Source organism: Medicago truncatula, chromosome 7 (genome assembly GCF_003473485.1).
Source record: "Medicago truncatula cultivar Jemalong A17 chromosome 7, MtrunA17r5.0-ANR, whole genome shotgun sequence".
Taxonomy (NCBI): domain Eukaryota; kingdom Viridiplantae; phylum Streptophyta; class Magnoliopsida; order Fabales; family Fabaceae; genus Medicago; species Medicago truncatula.
Window position 1 is genome coordinate 23,372,169 of NC_053048.1, and position 13,523 is coordinate 23,385,691.

The following is a 13,523-nucleotide window of genomic DNA, read 5'->3' on the forward strand; positions in this document are numbered from 1 at the left end:
CATACCAAAAATTACATCCATACCCGTCAACGGCAGACACACTAAATCAATCACAAAATCTCTACCAAACATAGATATGGGACACCGCTGACAAACAAGAGAAGTGGTTACTGAACCCTTAGCTGGAGTTTCAACAACCATTTCCCCTTTCCTATCAGATATGTCCAAACCCAACTTATATGCACATTCAATAGCAATAAAACAATGAGTAGCACCAGTATCAATAATAGCAATTAAAGGAGTACTATTAAAGAAACAAGTACCTCTGATAAGTCGGTCCTCATTAGGAGTCTGCGTACCAGTCAAAGCAAACACCTTTCCACCAATTCTAGTCTTCTTCGGCTCAGGGCACTGTGAACTGATATGACCTTCCCCATTGCAGTTGTAACAGACAATGTCCCCACGCTTGCACTCAGCTAAACTGTGACCCTTCTGACCACACCTGAAGCACTTCCTATCATCTCTTCCACAAACATTACTCTTGTGGCCTTTCTCACCACACTTGTAGCAAACAATCTCAGCTGGAGCATCTCTCCTCTTGGGCCTCCTATCATCACCCATCTTCTGCTTTTCTTTGTCAGTAGGAGCACTGTAAGGCTTAGGACGATTCTGTTGTCCCTTACCCCTCCTCTCACTCATAATCTTATAATGAGCTTTAGTGTCTTCTTCATAAATCCTACACCTGTTAACCAACTCAGAAAAGACTCTGATCTGTTGATACCCAATGGCTCTTTTGATGTCAGCCCTCAGGCCATTCTCAAACTTGATACACTTGGAGAACTCAGTTGTCTCCGCACTGTAATGAGGATAGAATGTGGCAAGCTCCACAAACTTTGCAGCATACTCTGTGACAGACATGTCACTCTGTTTCAATTCCAGAAATTCAATCTCCTTCTTACCTCTGACATCCTCTGGAAAATACCTGCCCAGAAACTCCTTCCTGAACATAGCCCAGGTAACCACAGCATCATCCTGTTCCAACACAGGCAACAGACTAATCCACCAATCATCAGCCTCCTCAGCTAGCATGTGCGTCCCAAACCGCACCTTTTGAACCTCGGAACACTGCATGACCCTGAATATCCTTTCAATCTCCTTCAGCCACTTCTGAGCACCGTCAGGATCATACCTACCCTTGAAAGTTGGTGGATGATTTCTCAGGAAAGTCTCTAGCATCCTGGTTCCATCACCACCAGTCTCAACCTTAGGTTGCTGTTGAACAGCTTGAGCTACAGCCTCAAGCGCAGCAACAAGAGCAGCATCACTACTTCCAGTCATCTCGAGATTCTACATGACAAACAACATCTCAGAACAACAACAAAAAGCAACAATAAAGTTGACACTCTATCCTAGGTGGCTCAACATGACTCTACTACTTGGCCGGACGGACCAACCTGCTCTGATACCAAATTGTAACACCCCGTTACCCAAAAGTAATAAAATAACAATTAATCATCAGAGTTAAACACCAAACGGGCATGCTACATTACCAACTCAAAATTTCTTAAATAGAAAATAAAACTATTTAATTCAACATCATTCATAACTTCCAAAAACATGCAGCGGAAAGTTTGCATTTCAGTAACAACAACAATGTTTTAAATCTCCAACAATATCCTGGCATTAAGCCTAAACAACAAAAGTCAACCAACAAAGGGCCACATCATCAAGTTCCAAAATTTGATACATAGGAGGAAAACAACAATAAAATAATATAAATATTCCCATCCCACGTATCAGAGCCCTAGACACGACAATGAGCCACTACCGACTACTCAGGATCACCTGCAAGTTACCCATAGGAAGGGCAACATTTTCAAGCAGAAGGGGTGAGATTCACAACAACAATATAGATATTAAATCTTCAATTGAATCTAACACCCTATAACTTCAAATATAACATTTTGTAAATATTCATAACTATTCACAAGATACAACCACATCATCATAATCATCCATTTAACAGGTATGTATACAATGTACATAACTTCAACAACATCAACAATACACCAAAACCACAATGAATACATATTTATATGAATGTATATCCAACATCAACATCAACCAGGTAATAACTGGAATAACAACCGAGACTCATGCAAATGACATGACCACTGCTAAGACACCATCTTAGACTTCTTAATGAAATGCAATTATGCATGTGGTACCAATCAGGACCGAGGCCCTCACCGCTTTTGAATGGTTAAAGCATTCATCAGGACCGAAGCCCTCACCGCTGTTGAGCAACTAGTACTCCAGGACCGAAGCCCTCACCGCTGTTTTTATGCATATGCAATGGACCTACTTGTGTATACCTACATACAATTGACCATGCAATGCAACTCCATGTGACTCCACTTAAATAACATGTATGATTAATACTCAAACATACAATGCATTCATCATCATTAATCATCATCAAATCCAGCAATTCAATCAATCAAAATAATGCATAATTATATAACTATGCTCAAATCCAACAACATCAAGGTACTACCACTCATGCACGAAAATCAACATTCAGGAACTGAGTAGCTCGCCTCGCGAGCACATCTGCTCGCCATGGCGAGTTCACAAAAACACTAGCTCGCCATGGCGAGTTCAAGGCGAACTCGAGGCGAGTGAAAATCAGATACTCTCGGGAAAAAGTGACATTTTCTCACTCAAACTCCAATTCTAAGCTCCCTATTCATCTTTTTAACCTAAAACTTCCACCATTCATCTTTATTATCGTCTAGGTACCTTAAACCATTCCCAAAACATCTTATAACAACTTTTCAAAAATCACATTTTATCTGGGTTTACTCGCCATGGCGAGTTGAACTGCTCGCGAGGCGAGTGATGAAGTTGCTCACTCGCGAGGCGAAGCATGAATGCTCGTGAGGCGAGCGATGAACTTCTGTACTGGCAGAAATCAGGTTTTTCCCCAAAATCCCATTTTTCTTCCAATCACTCCCCAAATCAGTTTACAGATGCAAAATAACTTTCTGTATGCACTTAGAACCTATTTCTAACATCAAATTCACTCTTACAACTCCAAAAACTACAATTTCCACATAAAACCCAAAATCCCCAATTTTTACCAAAACCTGTTAAACTCAAAATCAGACTTTAAATTCTACACTATTGAAGTAAATCCCACCCTTACCTTAGTTCAGAATGAAAAAATGCACAGCAACAAGGGGTTCCTCTAGTTCTTCTCTCTTGCTCCTGGTTTTCTCTTCCTTGGCTTGGTTTCACGTAAAACTGTTTCTGACTCCCACTTTCTATTTTCTTAACTTCCACTTAAGAGTAACTCTCTCCTAATCACACTTAACTCCCCACAATTTCTAATAACTCCTATTATTTCCCCAAACACCAAAATAATTAATATTTCATATTTATTCTAATTATTATCAAATAAACCATATAATAAAATAATACACCACATAATCACCCAAAATCACCCACATAAAATATAAACATATGCATAAACTCCACATAAATCACCAAACATCATATATAATATATATATATATATATATATATATATATATATATATATATATATACTCCTCATAATAAAATAATTAATTAAATAACTAGGGCGTTACAGTTAGGCCATAATCAGAGAACTTGTGGGGGAAAGACTGGTGCAGATAGGAAGCTTCCTAAGGGAGCTAACAAGGTATGATTGAATCTTGTGAACTGTTTAGGATGAATGTTGTGTATACATGATATGAAATGAGTTTGAATGAATGTTGTGTATGTTTTCTGTAGACTGATTCAGATAAAGGGAAAGGCAAAGCTAAGAAGCATACACAAGCTGGTGGGAGTAATGCTGGTGGGAATCATGCTGGTGGTGTACTTCAAGCTGGTGGGAGTAATGCTGGTGGGAATAATGCTGGTGGTGTATTTCAAGCTGGTGTGAGCAAGACTGTGACACAAACTGCTGCTAAATCAGTCTCTGTTACTGGTGGGAAGCATGTAACTGTTGGTGAGGCTACAATGTTTGTGCCAAGAAAGATAAGGACAACAGGAGTCAAGAGGAAAGTGGATGAAATTGGAACTCAACAATCTGTCAACAAGAACTAGTCCTTTTTAAAGTCATGAGACTTATGTAATTTTGGGATGTAATTCATAAGTACTCTTACCAATATTTATGTTATTTTGGGATGTTATTTTGGCCAAGTTAGACTGCTAAGTTATGAGACCTATGTAATTCATAAGTACTCTTTGCAATATTTATGTAATTTTGGGATGTTATTTTGGCATGAAATTCTGCTAAGTACTGCCTGGCAAGTTTTTTGGTTTGTAATGTTAAGTGCACCTTTGGTGTATAACCTTTTAGCATGTAATGATAACTACTTTTATGGTGCTATTTCTATGTGCTTATTTAAGATAGCTTTTAGCATTTCACTTTTGTTCAATAAGGTAACACAGTTGCCATATTAACCCAAACATACAAACACTTTTGATTAATTTTATCACAAATTACATCAAACTTTAACAACACATAGTGTTTCAACAAATTACACAAACTTAAACAACACATTAAGTTACTAACATTAAGCGAAAATGCATAAAATTACACCTAAACAACATAAACTAAACAGCAGAAACTTAAAGACACTTATAGCAAACTACACCAACACTCAAGACCAACAAAACCACTAATATGACTATCACTTTCAAGAGTATTTTTTCCTTCTTCTTCAGTTTATTGTTTTTCTTCAACAGCCCACTAATGATTTTCTTCTGTCTATCTGGAACTTCAGGATCAAACTTGTAACGCCCTCTTTGAATTATTAGGTTTATTTAATTATTTAATTGAGTCTAAAATTTATTAAGAAGAGTTTAAAATATATTTATTTGATTATGTGATTTATTAAGTGGCTTATGTTGTTATTTAATAGATTAAGATTTGAAAATAGAAATAAGATTGAGTTGAGAGTTTGTTATGAAATTTTAGAGAGTTTTGGGGGAGAAAGAGAAATAAGATAAAATAGAAAAAGGGTTATAAATAGGAGAAAGCTAGTTTAGAAAAAACATAACGTACGATCAATTTTGGAGAAAAGGGAGAAAAAGCCGAGAGGAGGGGGAAGACCTAGGAGTGCTGCGATTTTCATCTATAAGGTAAGGGTGGGACTAACATTCAATAATCTTAAGTCATTGATTCTGAAAATTGGATTTAATATGTTGTAGGTTTTCGTTTTTGAGAATTTGAGAATTAGGGTTAAAAGTGGTTAATTGATGATTTTCTAAAATAATGTTTTTGGTCAAGTTTTATATGATTTTGAGTCTCTTTTGATCTATATAAATGTTTAGACAAATTTTGGAATCAAATTTGGGCATTGGGAAAGTCAAAATTGGGATTTTTGGGTGAAAAATTGGTTTTTCCCGAGAGCTGCACAGTGACAGCATCTTCTGTTCCATGTTCTTGCGTCTTTTTCACACGTTTCCGTTTTGAACTGGGTTTTGGTGTAAAAACAAAAGTTGTAGATAATTTTGTTAGCTTTCCACTGGATTTGTTTTGACGTAAAAATGAGTTTTGGTTTAGGAGTTATGATGAAAATACTCCAAGGAGGTCACAATGAATTTTTATGAATTTCAGCACAACTTTGTCCGAATTTGAAATGAAAACTAGTATTGATTGGTACAGAATTGGTCTTAGGTGTAAACACGAAAGTTGTAGGTATAAATGTTAGCTTTCTAATGCCGTTGGTTTGACTTCAAAAGAATTTATAGAACTAGAGTTATAGTCATATTACTGCACGTAGGTCACAATGAATAATTGAATATGATTGATGAATTAGTATATGAATGTATATGTTGTGAATACGATATTGTCCATGATTGATGAAGTGTTATATGTATATATGATGTTTTAAGATGTTGATTATTATTTGATGTTGTTATACTGTGATATAATTGTATATGCATTACTTGAATTATATGTGAATATACTGTTGTTATTTAACTAAGCTGCATGAGTCGGTCTAAGTTGATTAAGATGATGAAGTTCCAAATTATTGGATTATATAAGAGGTTGTCGATTTAAGATGTTAAGAGGTCGAGTCCATGCATTAGCATTTCATAGTTGAGGGCTTGATGCCCTGGGAGCCTTTTTACGCTCAAATAAAGTTGAGGGTTTGATGCCCTGGAGCCTATTTACGCTCAAAGATTGGTACCACATGCATGATTAGAAGATTAAGTTGCATAGTCAAGAGGTTAAGTTGTCAAGTTGTCAAGTTATCAAGTTGTCGAGTTGTTAAGTTGTTAAATCATGAAATTGTTTAAAGCTGTTATTCTTTATATGAACTATTAAAGAAGTGAATTATGATATATTATTATCTATGATGAATATTATGATGATTACATGATGTTGTCTATGAGTTGTTAAATATGATTGATGATGCTTATGTTGTTAAATGTAATTGATTAATTATATGTTTAATATTATTGTTTCTGAAATCTCACCCCTTCTATTTGCCCACCATGGGTAACTAACAGGTAACCAAGAATAGTTGATGTCGTGTGAGCTTTCCTTCTCGTGTGTCTTAGGTGCTCTGATACGTAACGGGATGGGAACTTTGTTATTGCTTTTCTATTCCTTACGTATTGTTTTTGAAGATTTATGACTATGTTTTTAGATTGGATTTTTATGAGACATTTATGAAGAGGCCTTCGTGCCAAAGACTGTTTTAGTTATTGAAATAATTTCCGCTGCGAAGTATTAAAGATCTTGTATTTGAATTTTAAAGGATAAATAGTTATTTATTCAGTTTATGATTTTAAGAAAAGAATGTGACATTCCGTTTATGTTGAAAAACTCTGATTATTTATGCGAAATTTTTATGTTGGGAAAACAGGATGTTACAAAACCAACGGAAGAAGTTGCATTTCCTCCTCAAGAAAAATCTTCCACATCCATGGAATCTCCTTCCTGGGTTTTCTTCTGTCCAAGCAGTCACCAAAGGAGATTCCACACCACAGTGACAAACCAATCCAGTTTTTTGTTTCAATGTCGACAACCCATTGAAGCTTGAGGATGAATATTGAGACATTTTCAAAGTTTCTGGAAAAACAAGATCCACTAATGGAGATGGAGGGAGGGATGAAATAAGAAAAGATGAAGATGAAGGTTTGGGTCGGAAGTTCTTGGAAGGAATTTTCTGGAAAAACAAAGGAGAGGATGATGTAATAAGAGAAGATGGAGATAAGGTTTGGAAGAGGAAGATGAAGATTTGATTTTGTTTGGAAAGAGAATATGAAGGAATTGGTATAAATAGTTGTTAAGCTTGCACGTGCCAATCTTTATTTGTTCCATTTTTTTTTTTATAATTCTGCATTAATACACGTGGAAAATAGTTGTTAAAAAATAATTAAAAAATAATAAATACACAGGTGGCGTGCCACATGGGGTTGACTGGGTCAAAATTGACGTTTTGCAAAAGGGGGTAAACATAGGGGATCACTTTTGCCATTTTTTTTAATAGGGGGCCAAAATTGCAACTTTTGCAAACTTAGGGGGTAAAAAGTGCGTTTTAGCCTAAAATTAATTATGTGTTGGTGATACACCGTTACATCTTACGAATCTCCTTTATCTAACGGTCTTCATTTTTAGCCGATTAGAATTAATGAAATATGACCAATTGATTGAGGAAAACAAAAATAAAGGACCAAATTGAAACGTTTAATAGTTAGAGAATCAATTTGAAAAAAAGAATTAAGTTAAGAGATCAAATGATCAATTAAGCATTAATTTTTTTATTAAAATAAGAATTTCCAATAAATATAATTATCATGTTATGAACTACTTCGGTCTTTAACAAGAATACAAATATGGGTCTTGCTAACCGGTGCCCTCATGGCAATGGTTAAGGAACCAAAAGTAATATATTTACATTAAATTCAACAATATTTTGACTTTTAAAAAGTTAAACTATTCATTTTACAATATCTTTACATACATGCTCATATTTATTATACATCTTTTTCTTCAATCAGCAATAAATAACATATTGAAAACATAAATCAACCATCTCTTTAAACGATAAAATTGTAAAAACAATAATAATTACAAACATATTTAATACAAATATTCATTATCTTAATTCCCGTTATTTTTTCAAAAGGGCTCTATAATTAGGGACGAAGGTAGTAACAAAATTCTACTTAATTAAGGCTACTAAAACAAAAAACAAATTTGCTCATTTACAACCACTTTCAAATTTTCATAAACCAAAACTGAATCTATGCATTGTGTTCCTATTCACAAATAAAATATTTTTCTCAAAAATAATCAAATTAAAGTGAGACAATGGCTATAAGTAATTAAAATATAAATATACATATTTATCATTAGGTTAATGTACCCAAAAATATCACAATAATTACTAGCACATATATACTCGTATAATTAGTTAAAATAAGAATTAGTGATTTATAAAACGAACATATATATATATATATATATATATATATATATATATATATATATATATATATATATACACACACATAGATACATGAAAATATAGCTTATGAAAATCAGGGATGTTACATTGTTATACCCTTAAAATAGTTTTGACTTTGAAACTAGAAAGTCATAAAAATACCAAAATTAGAGTTTCTCAAGTTAAAGTCATTTAAATAAAATGAAAATAAACCATTCTTAAACATAAATAGAACAAAATTTCTATGTATATGTTAAAAGAAAATTACAGGGTCTTACACTAATTTTATTAGAGACAAGTTAATATAAATTTTTTTGTAATTGTTTTAAGGCTTGAAATCTTTCTTACCTTAGACTCGGATATATTTCTTCACATTAAAGTTACCTCCTGAAACTTTTGTAAATCAACAAAAATGTGTAACCACATTCCCTCAAACAAAAAAAGTGTAACCACGTTATTTAAGCCAAACCTAATCCCTAATGTGTAATCAAGTTCGATGCGGTGTGTGCCGCGACAATTTTGTGGCTACATATACCAAACATATCTAGGGCTCGTTTGGATTAGCTTATTTTTGAGCTTATATAAAACAACTTATGCAACTAAATAAATTTTTATGTATTATTTATAAGTTTTTAAGGTAGTTTATGAAAAAACCGTTTATGAAGATACAATTTTCGTTAGTAAAAGCTTATAAATTAAAATAAAAGCTTATTTATATACATAAGCTATTTTTCATAAGCTCAAACCAAACAGGGCCTTAGACAGATTTCAAACTAAGTATTTATAATTTTTTTTAAGAAAATAAGTATTTATATTTAATAAAATAAATCAAATTTTACAAATAAAATTTGGATTGTCTAATCAACCAATCTAGATTTGACGTTTTAGATGTAGTTGACTTTGCACATAAGCTTTGTACTTGATATCAAATCTTAATAACCCCATTCATGGTCATAACCTTTGTTCTTGATATCAAAGCATGCTGCATAGAAAATAACTGACTCTATTTCTCTTTCTCATTAGTTAAAAAAGCAAACTTGAGTGAAGATTGACGCTATTTGTTTTATTGATTGTAATGAAAACACAACAAAATTGCCCAAAAAATGCAGGGTTTAGAACAATATTAAAGCTGAGTGCACGATAGAAAATAACTGCTAAAAAACTGCACTCTTTTATATATAACTACTACCTGGAGTATGGTATGAATATACCGGAGGTGTAAAATATAAATTTCAAAATGTTCCTCCGAACTGTAACTACCGTATGTGCTAAATGTGCAAATGTGAAAATGTGCAGCCGGTATGTACAGACCGAAGGTGCAAAATGTGAAAAAATAAAATGATCTACCGGTATTTACGTATCGTCTTATAAAAGTTATTTTCATATTTTTAGGGAGCCTAAAGAGATATTGGGGGCGTAAAAAGCAATCCTCCTCCACATCTAAGAAAATGAAACCATTTCGTTCAGGCCGCAAGTCCAACCCATGTAACGCTATTTTATTTAATTTTTGCACCCTATTTTAATGGATATTTGCACCCTAATTGTTTGTGACTGTGTATTTTAATTATTGTTATTAATATCAATGGAAAAAATGTAACCGAAAAAAAAATATCAATGGGAAAAAATAATATTAAGGGTCAAATACCTCTTGTCGTCATTTAAGTTAGATGTTTCTAAAAAATTACTAGTAATTTAATTTTGTTTATTAGGAAACTAGTCCATTAATTTTCTTTTTATAATAAATTAGTTTTCAAGTCATAAAATATTTACATTATTACACTTTTTCATTCAATTTCCTCAACAAGTACTTACGCTACCACGTTACAATTTAACATTGAGGTGACAAATCCATAAATTATTTATGATATCAAAGATGATTACCTACACATATTTTCTCCTTTTTGTTTCTAAATTCAATCATAATTTTCACATAAATGTTTCATGAACAACATTATAAATCAAGTAATCGATTGGTTTCATTTAAAACTAAGATTGAATACTACACCTATGAACCTTAGTTTTGAGAGAGCAGTGAATTTGGACCCACCAACTTAGCATTGGACATCCACATGAGTACTTTTTAACTGAATTTGAAGAAAATAGGGTAATTGTAAAATAATTTTATGACTTAAATAACCAATTTATATAAATAAAAAAAAACTTAAAGACTAATTTGTTACAAACTTAAATATTTTTAAAGACTAATTGAAAAACTTAAAGATTGGCGATTAGGGGGAAAGGCTTGGAATTAGTGGTGTCGATTATTTGCGTTGGAGGAGAAGATGTTGGGGGAGTGTTGTGTGCTTTTAACTAACATTTTTCTTCATGTTGGTGTGGAAGACAAGTGGAGTTGGCAACTCATGCCCGATAAAGAGTACACAGTTAGTCGTGTGTAGCAATTTGACGGCGGTGGAGCAACATAATTGAGATGAATTTCATAAAATTTTATGGAATAAATTTGTACCATTAAAAGTGTATATCTTTGCTTGAACGCTTTTGCAAAACCATTACCCTAGAAGAGAGAATCTAGTAAGGCGAGGTATACTTCAATCTCATTTGAATGTTTTTGCTAGTAGTTGTGGTCTAGAGGAGAATATGAATCATTTATTTATGGGTTGAGATTTTTGATAGCGATTGAGTGGTATTGTAACATTGGTTGGGTATACATTCAATTAACCCCTCATATCTTACCGATCATATTGTGCAATTTAGTGCGCTAGGGGGATGGTCTATGAATATAAAGTCTTCTTTGCATATCGTTTGACTTGCTTGTGTTTTGGAAAGAATTGAATTCCCCCTATTATCACCAAAAGGAGGAAACGATTGCTCACTTGATCTACAAAGTTAAAATTTTATCATTTTCATGGATGAAAGCTCATAATTCTTGTTTACTTTTTTACGTACATCGTTGGTGGGTTAATCCTTTAATGTTTATGGGATTAACTGCTTAATGGCGTTCTTTGATTCATTTGTTCATCGTGTGTTTTGATGTAAATACCTTTCATAAATTTCAATTAGAAAAGCCTTCCATAAAAAAATAAAAGGAATCAAAAAAGCCAAATTTGTAGCTTTGCAATTAACTAATATCCAATTGAAATTTTAGAAACAAATCATCTCTAGTCTCAACTAAAATAGTCATCCCTAATATCTAAATATTAACATTTGCAATAAAAAAAATTGGAGTTTAAAGGTGTGTTTGTTGTTGAACATATATTTGATTTGATATTTTAATACATGAACATATAATATTATATTGTTCTTTTTAAAAGAAAAACATTAATACATTTATTTATCAAAATATAGATTTAACTCTTTAATGACCTACTCTAATTTTTATTTTGGTCAAGTAGTCTAATGGCTAGAACTCGCACAATTTAATTATGGAGAAGTGGAGTGTCCGTGGTTCAAATCCCGACCTCTGCATATAAAATACAATATCCCTACCAACTGAGCTAAACTCACGACTCTAATTAATTGAAAGCCAACTACTTGATTACTCTGAATAGGATGATATGGTTGAACACAGCAGAGACGAGATTTTGTACATAGAAATAGAAAGATTTTGTATTAGAGAGCTCAAAGAATAGATAGTAGACAGAGACCACTTTTAGATTACGTGTTGAAAATAACAACTATTAAATATTTACACTTCAAAATAAACCAAATTAATTTGAAATTTTCTTAAAGTAGTGTCATTATAATTTAATTTGAAATTGCAAAGAAAGTGTGTCTATGAGTTTCCCTTGTTTTCTTGTCCCCTAATTTTACAAGTTAGTTCATTGACCAATGTTTTCATATTTTTGGCATGTTGAAATTTGATTTATTTGTAAGAAAAAGCTAACCCTCTTTTTGGATGAATGTTAAATGTGATTCACAATGAATAGGATCAGATTGCACACAGGGAAGTTATTGATCTTTTGGATGAATGTGAATTGTAAATCACTATGATTTATTGGTAAAAATTACATGTATTTAGTCAAAACACTTCAAGTTTGAACTTGCTAATTTTTTTAGAGACAAATGAATATAATTTTTTTTAATTGTTTTAAGTCCTAAGATCCTTTTTACCTTAGACTCGATATATTTCTTCACTTTAAAGTTACTTCATAAAACTTTTGTAAATCGACAAAAAAGTGTAACCACATTATTTAAGGCAAACCTAATTCCTAATGTGTACTCAATTTCGATGTGGTGTGTACCACCACAACTTTGTGGCCGCACATACCGATCATATTTAGGCAGATTTTAAGTAACTATTTCCTCTGAAATAAAATATAAGTATAAAAGATAATTGAAAAGTTGATGTATGGGGATTAATTTTTTACCCACAGGCATTGAATTTTCAACTATCACTATTATTTATATTTTATTATGGAGAGAGTATTTATATTTAAAAAATAATAATCAAATTATACCATAAAATTAAATTTGGATTGTCTAATCAACCAATCTAGATTGGACGTTTTAGATGTAGTTGATTTTGCACATAACCTCTGTACTTGATATCAAATCTTAATAGCCTCATTCATAGTCACTTGATATCAAAGCATGCTGCATAGAAATAACCATAAGTTTTGGAAGATATGTACCAGATAGATATTTAGATATTTTTAAGGGTTAAATGCTCTTTTGGTCCCTTAAGTATTTATTTGGTATCGCTTTGGTCTCATAAGTAATAAAAGGTCCGTTTAGGTCCATTAACTTTATTTAAAGTATCATTTTGATTCTTTATGTTAATTTAATTCAAAAAAACGTTAGGGTGTGTTTGGTTTGCAAAACAGTAAGTACTGGACAGAACAGTACAACACAAGGCAGAACAGCGCATAACAGCACATGACAAATTTTTTATGGCATTGAGTAATTTTTTTGTTTTATACGATTTTTGAGGGACAAAATGCTATTTTGGTATTTTAGACAACTAAAACCCTAAACCCTAAACCCTAAACAACTTGTACGTGGGACAAAAAGTTGTATTGTGGTTTGATAAGGGACAAAAATATGAGTTTTTGTCCTATCCCTTGCCTCTAGTTTGTCATGTACCTGAAACAGTTTTACAAATCAAACACTGGACAATTAGAGTTGTTC